Here is a 12,368-nt window from a genome sequence, read left to right on the forward strand (position 1 = left end):
TTTTAAAACACCGATGACCGGAGAAAAGCTATGACGACAGATCTCACCGGTAAACGTTTTCCAAAATCCGCTGTCTTTTTTGGTGAGCTCTGCTGAACGCAGCCCAGATCAGTGAAAGGTCTGATCGTAATCGGATTATAGCTTCGTGTTATCATGATTTTAATGGTGCACGTTTACTTTCAGTGTGTGTAGCCACAAATTAGCTTTGGTGTTATGTAACTTTAATCGTCATGTTGACAAACTAAGAAAATTGTTGAGGTGAAAGGAGAGGATAGTGTTTACATGGCAACCCTGTTGTGAATATGGCTTTGAACATAGAGGGTATACAGTTGAGGAGTAGCAAATTGGGCCTTTACAAACACGTAAAGGTAATATCCCTCCAAAGTTTTATCTCTTCATTTCCCGTTTTTCCCCCATCGGATGATTTTAATGTGTACAAGTATATCCTTATTGGATGTAAAATGTCGTCTGATTTACAGTATATTTTCTATGCTTTGTATACTGCTTTAATATTTCATAAATTTTAACTTCAGTATTTGTTCATAAAAAAAAGAAACATTTCCATAACTGGGTAAATAAGTTTTAAGGTAGTCCTTCTCTTGACTCGGAGAGGTAATATTTTGGTTTTCCCAACTTGTTACGTCACATCTGAGACCTCACAACACCGCTCCCGGATGGGCTCGAACCACCAACCTATTGGTTAACAGCCGAACGCGCTAACCATTGCGCCACGGAAGCCCAAAAGTAAAATGCTCGTCAGGTATTGTGTAAAAACCTTGACTTTTTACGTCACATCTGAGACCTCACAACACCGCTCCCGGATGGGGTCGAACCACCAACCTACTGGTTAACAGCCGAACGCGCTAACCATTGCGCCACGGAAGCCCAAAAATTAAATGGTCGTCATTTATTGTGCAAAAACTTTGGCTTTCTACGTTACATTTGAGATCCCACAACACCGCTCCCGGATGGGCTCGAACCACCAACCTATTCGTTAACAGCCGAACGCGCTAACCATTGCGCCACGGAAGCCCAAAAGTTAAATGCTCGTCAGGTATTGTGTAAAAACCTTGACTTTTTACGTTACATTTGAGACTTCACAACACCGCTCCCGGGTTGGCTCGAACCACGAACCTTTTCGTTAGCATCCGAACGCGCAAACCATGGAGCCAAGGAAGCTCAGAAATGAAATGGTCGTCAGGTATTGTGGAAAAACTTTGGCTTTTTACGTTACATTTGAGACTTCACAACACCGCTCCCGGATGGGCTCGAACCACCATCCTTTCGGTTAACAGCCGAACGCGCTAACCATTGCGCCACGGAACCACAAGAATTAAATGGTCGTCAGGTATTGTGGAGAAACTATGGCTTTTTACGATACATTTGAGATCCCACAACACCGCTCCCGGGTGGGCTCGAACCACCAACCTTTCGGTTAACAGCCGACGGCGTTAACCATTGCGCAACGGAAGCCCAAAGATTCAGTGTTCGTCAGGTATTGTGGAAAAACTTTGCATTTTTACGTTACATGTGAGATTTCACAACACCGCTCCCGGGTGGGCTCGAACCACCAACCTTTCGGTTAACAGCCGAACGCGCTAACCATTGCGCCACGGAAGCCCAAAAATTAAACGGTCGTCAGGTATTGTGGGAAAACTTTGGCTTTTTACGTTACATTTAATGGTTTCAGTGGTTATATTTGAAAATAGTGAAGAAATACTCAAAAATGGCTTCTCTGGCCAAGAAACGTCGATTTTGAAAATGTTATTAAAAATCGAGGTTCATTTTTATTTATTGATCAATCGAGATGAAATCACTTTTAATGAGTATTTTATAGGTAATTAATTTGAATTCGGTCAAACATTTGTCCAGAAAAAAATGCATTCAAAAGTGTACCGAAAAAATCGTATGTTTTTTTCTCCAAGATACAAAATCCGTGACAACGATTTATAATTGAAAATTGAATTTGAACATTTCGAATGTTGTTTATTTAATAAGAACTGCTACTTCAAACATTTAAAAAACGAATAGAATATTTATCAGATAAACCACTTAGCGATAAAAATAAGTTCAAAGAACAATTTATAAATAGTGGATACCCGAACCACTTAATTGATCAAATATTTAACAATCATGATGTCGAGAATATTAAAACCAAGGAAAAACCAGAACACATTATATCATTACCCTATGTTAAAGGAATCTCTGAAAAGACAAACAGACAATTAAAAAACACACTATTACCTTAGTTAACAAAACAACGAACACATTAAAATCAGAATTAATTAAAAATAAACCTAGAATAGATCAAATGAAAAAAACAGGTATAATATATGAAATTAGATGTAAATGTGATAAAAAATACATAGGACAAACAAAACGACAACTATAGAAAAGACAAACAGAACATAAATATGCTGTAAAAAAATATGACGAAACCAATGGACTGGCGACCCAAATAAAACAAAACAACGACCATCAAATTGATTGGGATTTAACTGGGGTTTTATGCCAAGAAACTAACCATTGCGCTACGAAAGCCTATAAGTAAAATTGTCGTCAGGTATTGTGGAAAATCTTTGTCTTTTTACGTTACATATGAGACCCCACAACACCGCTCCCGGGTGGGCTCCAAGCATCAACCTTTCGGTTAACAGCCGAACGCGCTAACCATTGAGCCACGGAAATTCAGAAATTAAATGGTCGTCAGGTATTGTGGAAAAGCTTTGACTTTTTACGTTACATCTGATACCTCACAACACCGCTCCCAGGTGGGCTCGAACCACCAACCTTTCGGTTAACAGCTGAACGCGCCAACCATTGCGCCAAGGAAGCCCAAAAATTAAATGTTCTTCAGCTATTGTGGAAAAACTTGGACTTTTTACCTTACATCTGAGACCTGAAATGGTCGTCAGGTATTGCAGAAAAACTTTAGCTTTTTACGTTACATCTGATACCTCACAACACCGCTTCCGGGTGTGCTCGAACCACCAACCTTTCGGTAAACAGCCGAACGCGCTAACCATTGCGCAACGGAAGCCCAAAAATTAAATGTTCGTCAGGTGTTGTGGAAACATTTTGACTTTTTACGTTACATCTGAGACCTCTCAACACCGCTCCCGTTTGTGCTCGATCCACCAACCTTTTGCTTAAGAGCTAAACAAGCTAACCATTGCGCTACGAAAGCCTATAAGTTAAATTGTCGTCAGGTATTGTGGAAAATCTTTGTCTTTTTACGTTACATATGAGACCCCACAACACCGCTCCCGGGTGGGCTCCAAGCATCAACCTTTCGGTTAACAGCCGAACGCGCTAACCATTGAGCCACGGAAATTCAGAAATTAAATGGTCGTCAGGTATTGTGGAAAAGCTTTGACTTTTTACGTTACATCTGATACCTCACAACACCGCTCCCAGGTGGGCTCGAACCACCAACCTTTCGGTTAACAGCTGAACGCGCCAACCATTGCGCCACGGAAGCCCAAAAATTAAATGTTCTTCAGCTATTGTGGAAAAACTTGGACTTTTTACCTTACATCTGAGACCTGAAATGGTCGTCAGGTATTGTAGAAAAACTTTGGCTTTTTACGTTACATCTGATACCTCACAACACCGCTCCCGGGTGTGCTCGAACCACCAAACATTTGATTAAGAGCTAAACGCGCTAACCATTGCGCTACGAAAGCCCAAAAATTAAATGTTCGTCAGGTGTTGTGGAAACATTTTGACTTTTTACGTTACATCTGAGACCTCTCAACACCGCTCCCGTTTGTGCTCGATCCACCAACCTTTTGCTTAAGAGCTAAACAAGCTAACCATTGCGCTACGAAAGCCTATAAGTTAAATTGTCGTCAGGTATTGTGGAAAATCTTTGTCTTTTTACGTTACATATGAGACCCCACAACACCGCTCCCGGGTGGGCTCCAAGCATCAACCTTTCGGTTAACAGCCGAACGCGCTAACCATTGAGCCACGGAAATTCAGAAATTTAATGGTCGTCAGGTATTGTGGAAAAGCTTTGACTTTTTACGTTACATCTGATACCTCACAACACCGCTCCCAGGTGGGCTCGAATCACCAACCTTTCGGTTAACAGCTGAACGCGCCAAACATTGCGCCACGGAAGCCCAAAAATTAAATGTTCTTCAGCTATTGTGGAAAAACTTGGACTTTTTACCTTACATCTGAGACCTGAAATGGTCGTCAGGTATTGTAGAAAAACTTTGGCTTTTTACGTTACATCTGATACCTCACAACACCGCCCCCGGGTGTGCTCGAACCACCAAACATTTGATTAAGAGCTAATCGCGCTAACCATTGCGCTACGAAAGCCTATAAATTAAAAGGTCGTCAGGAATTGAGGAAAATCTTTGGCATTTTACGTTACATCTGAGACCTTACAACACCGCTCCCGGGTGTGCTAGAACCACCAACCTTTCGGTTAACAGCCGAACGCGCTAACCATTGCGCAACGGAAGCCCAAAAATTAAATGTTCGTCAGGTGTTGTGGAAACATTTTGACTTTTTACGTTACATCTGAGACCTCTCAACACCGCTCCCGTTTGTGCTCGATCCACCAACCTTTTGCTTAAGAGCTAAACAAGCTAACCATTGCGCTACGAAAGCCTATAAGTTAAATTGTCGTCAGGTATTATGGAAAATCTTTGTCTTTTTACGTTACATATGAGACCCCACAACACCGCTCCCGGGTGGGCTCCAAGCATCAACCTTTCGGTTAACAGCCGATCGCGCTAACCATTGAGCCACGGAAATTCAGAAATTAAATGGTCGTCAGGTATTGTGGAAAAGCTTTGACTTTTTACGTTACATCTGATACCTCACAACACCGCTCCCAGGTGGGCTCGAACCACCAACCTTTCGGTTAACAGCTGAACGCGCCAACCATTGCGCCACGGAAGCCCAAAAATTAAATGTTCTTCAGCTATTGTGGAAAAACTTGGACTTTTTACCTTACATCTGAGACCTGAAATGGTCGTCAGGTATTCTAGAAAAACTTTGGCTTTTTACGTTACATCTGATACCTCACAACACCGCTCCCGGGTGTGCTCGAACCACCAAACATTTGATTAAGAGCTAAACGCGCTAACCATTGCGCTACGAAAGCCCAAAAATTAAATGTTCGTCAGGTGTTGTGGAAACATTTTGACTTTTTACGTTACATCTGAGACCTCTCAACACCGCTCCCGTTTGTGCTCGATCCACCAACCTTTTGCTTAAGAGCTAAACAAGCTAACCATTGCGCTACGAAAGCCTATAAGTTAAATTGTCGTCAGGTATTGTGGAAAATCTTTGTCTTTTTACGTTACATATGAGACCCCACAACACCGCTCCCGGGTGGGCTCCAAGCATCAACCTTTCGGTTAACAGCCGAACGCGCTAACCATTGAGCCACGGAAATTCAGAAATTAAATGGTCGTCAGGTATTGTGGAAAAGCTTTGACTTTTTACGTTACATCTGATACCTCACAACACCGCTCCCAGGTGGGCTCGAACCACCAACCTTTCGGTTAACAGCTGAACGCGCCAACCATTGCGCCACGGAAGCCCAAAAATTAAATGTTCTTCAGCTATTGTGGAAAAACTTGGACTTTTTACCTTACATCTGAGACCTGAAATGGTCGTCAGGTATTGTAGAAAAACTTTGGCTTTTTACGTTACATCTGATACCTCACAACACCGCTCCCGGGTGTGCTCGAACCACCAAACATTTGATTAAGAGCTAAACGCGCTAACCATTGCGCTACGAAAGCCCAAAAATTAAATGTTCGTCAGGTGTTGTGGAAACATTTTGACTTTTTACGTTACATCTGAGACCTCTCAACACCGCTCCCGTTTGTGCTCGATCCACCAACCTTTTGCTTAAGAGCTAAACAAGCTAACCATTGCGCTACGAAAGCCTATAAGTTAAATTGTCGTCAGGTATTGTGGAAAATCTTTGTCTTTTTACGTTACATATGAGACCCCACAACACCGCTCCCGGGTGGGCTCCAAGCATCAACCTTTCGGTTAACAGCCGAACGCGCTAACCATTGAGCCACGGAAATTCAGAAATTTAATGGTCGTCAGGTATTGTGGAAAAGCTTTGACTTTTTACGTTACATCTGATACCTCACAACACCGCTCCCAGGTGGGCTCGAATCACCAACCTTTCGGTTAACAGCTGAACGCGCCAAACATTGCGCCACGGAAGCCCAAAAATTAAATGTTCTTCAGCTATTGTGGAAAAACTTGGACTTTTTACCTTACATCTGAGACCTGAAATGGTCGTCAGGTATTGTAGAAAAACTTTGGCTTTTTACGTTACATCTGATACCTCACAACACCGCCCCCGGGTGTGCTCGAACCACCAAACATTTGATTAAGAGCTAATCGCGCTAACCATTGCGCTACGAAAGCCTATAAATTAAAAGGTCGTCAGGAATTGAGGAAAATCTTTGGCATTTTACGTTACATCTGAGACCTTACAACACCGCTCCCGGGTGTGCTAGAACCACCAACCTTTCGGTTAACAGCCGAACGCGCTAACCATTGCGCAACGGAAGCCCAAAAATTAAATGTTCGTCAGGTGTTGTGGAAACATTTTGACTTTTTACGTTACATCTGAGACCTCTCAACACCGCTCCCGTTTGTGCTCGATCCACCAACCTTTTGCTTAAGAGCTAAACAAGCTAACCATTGCGCTACGAAAGCCTATAAGTTAAATTGTCGTCAGGTATTATGGAAAATCTTTGTCTTTTTACGTTACATATGAGACCCCACAACACCGCTCCCGGGTGGGCTCCAAGCATCAACCTTTCGGTTAACAGCCGATCGCGCTAACCATTGAGCCACGGAAATTCAGAAATTAAATGGTCGTCAGGTATTGTGGAAAAGCTTTGACTTTTTACGTTACATCTGATACCTCACAACACCGCTCCCAGGTGGGCTCGAACCACCAACCTTTCGGTTAACAGCTGAACGCGCCAACCATTGCGCCAAGGAAGCCCAAAAATTAAATGTTCTTCAGCTATTGTGGAAAAACTTGGACTTTTTACCTTACATCTGAGACCTGAAATGGTCGTCAGGTATTGCAGAAAAACTTTGGCTTTTTACGTTACATCTGATACCTCACAACACCGCTCCCGGGTGTGCTCGAACCACCAAACATTTGATTAAGAGCTAAACGCGCTAACCATTGCGCTACGAAAGCCCAAAAATTAAATGTTCGTCAGGTGTTGTGGAAACATTTTGACTTTTTACGTTACATCTGAGACCTCTCAACACCGCTCCCGTTTGTGCTCGATCCACCAACCTTTTGCTTAAGAGCTAAACAAGCTAACCATTGCGCTACGAAAGCCTATAAGTTAAATTGTCGTCAGGTATTGTGGAAAATCTTTGTCTTTTTACGTTACATATGAGACCCCACAACACCGCTCCCGGGTGGGCTCCAAGCATCAACCTTTCGGTTAACAGCCGAACGCGCTAACCATTGAGCCACGGAAATTCAGAAATTAAATGGTCGTCAGGTATTGTGGAAAAGCTTTGACTTTTTACGTTACATCTGATACCTCACAACACCGCTCCCAGGTGGGCTCGAACCACCAACCTTTCGGTTAACAGCTGAACGCGCCAACCATTGCGCCACGGAAGCCCAAAAATTAAATGTTCTTCAGCTATTGTGGAAAAACTTGGACTTTTTACCTTACTTCTGAGACCTGAAATGGTCGTCAGGTATTGCAGAAAAACTTTGGCTTTTTACGTTACATCTGATACCTCACAACACCGCTCCCGGGTGTGCTCGAACCACCAAACATTTGATTAAGAGCTAAACGCGCTAACCATTGCGCTACGAAAGCCCAAAAATTAAATGTTCGTCAGGTGTTGTGGAAACATTTTGACTTTTTACGTTACATCTGAGACCTCTCAACACCGCTCCCGTTTGTGCTCGATCCACCAACCTTTTGCTTAAGAGCTAAACAAGCTAACCATTGCGCTACGAAAGCCTATAAGTTAAATTGTCGTCAGGTATTGTGGAAAATCTTTGTCTTTTTACGTTACATATGAGACCCCACAACACCGCTCCCGGGTGGGCTCCAAGCATCAACCTTTCGGTTAACAGCCGAACGCGCTAACCATTGAGCCACGGAAATTCAGAAATTAAATGGTCGTCAGGTATTGTGGAACAGCTTTGACTTTTTACGTTACATCTGATACCTCACAACACCGCTCCCAGGTGGGCTCGAACCACCAACCTTTCGGTTAACAGCTGAACGCGCCAACCATTGCGCCAAGGAAGCCCAAAAATTAAATGTTCTTCAGCTATTGTGGAAAAACTTGGACTTTTTACCTTACATCTGAGACCTGAAATGGTCGTCAGGTATTGTAGAAAAACTTTGGCTTTTTACGTTACATCTGATACCTCACAACACCGCTCCCGGGTGTGCTCGAACCACCAAACATTTGATTAAGAGCTAAACGCGCTAACCATTGCGCTACGAAAGCCCAAAAATTAAATGTTCGTCAGGTGTTGTGGAAACATTTTGACTTTTTACGTTACATCTGAGACCTCTCAACACCGCTCCCGTTTGTGCTCGATCCACCAACCTTTTGCTTAAGAGCTAAACAAGCTAACCATTGCGCTACGAAAGCCTATAAGTTAAATTGTCGTCAGGTATTGTGGAAAATCTTTGTCTTTTTACGTTACATATGAGACCCCACAACACCGCTCCCGGGTGGGCTCCAAGCATCAACCTTTCGGTTAACAGCCGAACGCGCTAACCATTGAGCCACGGAAATTCAGAAATTAAATGGTCGTCAGGTATTGTGGAAAAGCTTTGACTTTTTACGTTACATCTGATACCTCACAACACCGCTTCCAGGTGGGCTCGAACCACCAACCTTTCGGTTAACAGCTGAACGCGCCAACCATTGCGCCACGGAAGCCCAAAAATTAAATGTTCTTCAGCTATTGTGGAAAAACTTGGACTTTTTACCTTACATCTGAGACCTGAAATGGTCGTCAGGTATTGCAGAAAAACTTTGGCTTTTTACGTTACATCTGATACCTCACAACACCGCTTCCGGGTGTGCTCGAACCACCAACCTTTCGGTTAACAGCCGAACGCGCTAACCATTGCGCAACGGAAGCCCAAAAATTAAATGTTCGTCAGGTGTTGTGGAAACATTTTGACTTTTTACGTTACATCTGAGACCTCTCAACACCGCTCCCGTTTGTGCTCGATCCACCAACCTTTTGCTTAAGAGCTAAACAAGCTAACCATTGCGCTACGAAAGCCTATAAGTTAAATTGTCGTCAGGTATTGTGTAAAATCTTTGTCTTTTTACGTTACATATGAGACCCCACAACACCGCTCCCGGGTGGGCTCCAAGCATCAACCTTTCGGTTAACAGCCGAACGCGCTAACCATTGAGCCACGGAAATTCAGAAATTAAATGGTCGTCAGGTATTGTGGAAAAGCTTTGACTTTTTACGTTACATCTGATACCTCACAACACCGCTCCCAGGTGGGCTCGAACCACCAACCTTACGGTTAACAGCTGAACGCGCCAACCATTGCGCCACGGAAGCCCAAAAATTAAATGTTCTTCAGCTATTGTGGAAAAACTTGGACTTTTTACCTTACATCTGAGACCTGAAATGGTCGTCAGGTATTGTAGAAAAACTTTAGCTTTTTACGTTACATCTGATACCTCACAACACCGCTTCCGGGTGTGCTCGAACCACCAACCTTTCGGTTAACAGCCAAACGCGCTAACCATTGCGCAACGGAAGCCCAAAAATTAAATGTTCTTCAGCTATTGTGGAAAAACTTTGACTTTTTACGTTACATCTGAGACCTCACAACACTGCTCCCGGGTGTGCTCCATCCACCAACCTTTCGGTTAACAGCTGAACGCGCTAACCACCGCGCCACGGAAGCCCTAAAATTAAACTTTCGTCAGGTATTGTGGAAAAACTTTGACTTTTTACGTTACATCTGATACCTCACAACACCGCTCCCGGGTGGGCTCGAACCACCAACCTTTCGGTTAGCAGCCGAACGCGCTTACCATTGAGCCACGGAAGCCCAAAAATTACATGGTCTTCAGATATTGTTGAAAAATTATGACTTTTTACGCTACATCTGAGACCCCACAACACCGCTCCAGGGTGGGCTCCAAGCACCAACATTTCAGTTAACAGCCGAACGCGTAAAGCATTGCGCCATGGAAGCTTAGAAAATAAATGGTTGTCAAGTATTGTGGAAAAGTTTGCTTTTATACATTACTTATAAAACTTCACACCTACGCTCCCGGGTCGTCTCGAACCACAAACCTTTCGGTTAACAGCTGAACGCGCTAACCATTGCGCCACGGAAGCCCAAGAATTAAATGTTCGACAGGTATTGTGGAAAAACCTTGCTATTTACATTATATCTGAGAATTTTTTCACTATTTTCAAATATAACCACTGAAACCATTTTTTTTGTACTTTTTGCTTTAATTCAAGCAAATGTAACGATATTCATTCAAAAAACTTCAAATTGAATTTTCAATAAGAAATCGTTGTCACGGATTTTGTATCTTGAAGACAAAAATATGCGATTTTTTCGATAGACTTTTGAATGCATTTTTTTCTGGACAATTTTTTGACCGAATTCAGCTTAATTACCTATAAAATACTCATTAAAAGTGATTTCATCTCGATTGATCAATAAATAAAAATGTACCTAGATTTTTAATAACATTTTCAAAATCGACGTTTCTCGGCCATAGAAGCATATTTTGAGTATTTCTTCACTATTTTCAAATATAACCACTGAAACCATTATTTTTGTACTTTCTGCTTTAATTCAAGCAAATGTAACGATATTCATTCAAAAAACTGTTCAAATTCAATTTTCAAAAATAAATCGTTGTCACGGACTTTCTACCTTGAATAAAAAAACATGCGATTTTTTCGGTACACTTTTGAATGCATTATTTTCTGTTAAATTTTGGACCGAATTTAGCTTAAATACCTATTAAATACTCATTAAAAGTGATTTCATCTCGATTGATCAATAAATAAAAATGTACCTCGATTTTTAATACCATTTTCAAAATCGACGTTTCTCGACCAGAGAAGAACATTTTGAGTTTTTTTTCGCTCTTTTCAAGTATAACCACTGACACCATTATTTTTGTACTTTTTTCTTTTATTCAAGCAAATATATCGGTAACGTAAAAAGTCAAAGCTTTTCCACAATACCTGACGACCATTTATATTTTGGGATTCCTTTGCGCAATGGTTAACGCGTTCGGCTGTTAACCGAAAGGTTTGTGGATCGAGCACGCCCGGGAGCGGTGTTGTGAGGTCTCAGATGTAACGTAAAAAGTCAAAGCTTTTCCACAATACCTGACGACCATTTAATTTCTGGGCTTCCGTGGCGCCTTTTAGCGCGTTCGGCTGTTATCTGAAAGGTTGGTGGATCGAGCACACCCGGGAGCGGTGTTTTGAGGTATCAGATATAACGTAAAAAGCCAAAGTTTTTCCACAATACCTGACGACCATTTCAGGTCTCAGATGTAACGTAAAATGTCAAAGTTTTTCCACAATACCTGAAGAACATTTAATTTTTGGGCTTCCGGGGCGCAATAGTTAGCGCGTTCAGCTGTTAACTGAAAGGTCGGTGGTTCGAGCCCATCCGGGAACGATGGTGTGAAGTTTTAGAAGTAACGTAAAAAGTCAAAGCTTTTCATCTTTATCAAACAATAACAAAAAGAAGATATGTTTGTTTTTTCATATCTATTGGAATTTAAAAGAGGAAAAAAAATTAAAAAGCCATTGTTTAAAAGATGAAGGTTAATTTGTCTCACTAAATTTAAATTCGAATTATTAACTAGACCTCTCGGCAACGGTCATATCACGCTGAGAACACCGGTTCTCGTCCGATCGCCGACGTTAGCAGCGTCGAGCGCAGTCAGTACTTGGGAGGGAGACCACTTAGGAACACTGCGTGCCGTTGGCTTTTTCACTTTCTTTCCTCTTTTAAATTATAAAAGATATGAAAAAAGCAAACATGTTTTCTTTTTGTTATTGTTTTAAAAAGATGAAGGTTAATTTGTCTCACTCAATTTAAATTCGAATAATTAACTAGCACTCTCGGCAATCGCCATATCACGCTGAAAATACCGGTTCTCGTCCGATCACCAAAGTTAAGCAGCGTCGAGCGCAGTCAGTACTTGGGAACACTGCGTGCCGTTGGCTTCTTCCTTTTTGTTTCCTCTTTTAAATTCCACCAGATATGAAAAAAGCACACATATCTTCTTTTTGTTATTGTTTTATAAAGATGAAGGTGAATTAAATTCAAATTATTAACTAGCAC

General features: G+C 42.0%; 2 non-coding genes and 1 pseudogene across 2 annotated transcripts; 1 reads left to right on the top strand and 2 right to left on the bottom strand.

The window, feature by feature from the left end:
* Positions 1–1,547: 1,547 nt before the first annotated feature.
* TRNAN-GUU (transfer RNA asparagine (anticodon GUU)) lies at positions 1,548–1,620 on the bottom strand. The gene has a single exon. It is a non-coding gene; the product is annotated as a tRNA-Asn (tRNA).
* Positions 1,621–10,015: 8,395 nt separating this feature from the next.
* TRNAS-GCU (transfer RNA serine (anticodon GCU)) lies at positions 10,016–10,088 on the bottom strand. Its single transcript has one exon. It is a non-coding gene; the product is annotated as a tRNA-Ser (tRNA).
* Positions 10,089–11,893: 1,805 nt separating this feature from the next.
* LOC149701505 (5S ribosomal RNA) lies at positions 11,894–12,011 on the top strand (annotated as a pseudogene).
* Positions 12,012–12,368: the final 357 nt, after the last annotated feature.

Source organism: Phalangium opilio, unplaced genomic scaffold (genome assembly GCF_054372755.1).
Source record: "Phalangium opilio isolate 3A_F unplaced genomic scaffold, DU_Popi_V2 ptg000019l_1, whole genome shotgun sequence".
Lineage (NCBI taxonomy): Eukaryota > Metazoa > Arthropoda > Arachnida > Opiliones > Phalangiidae > Phalangium > Phalangium opilio.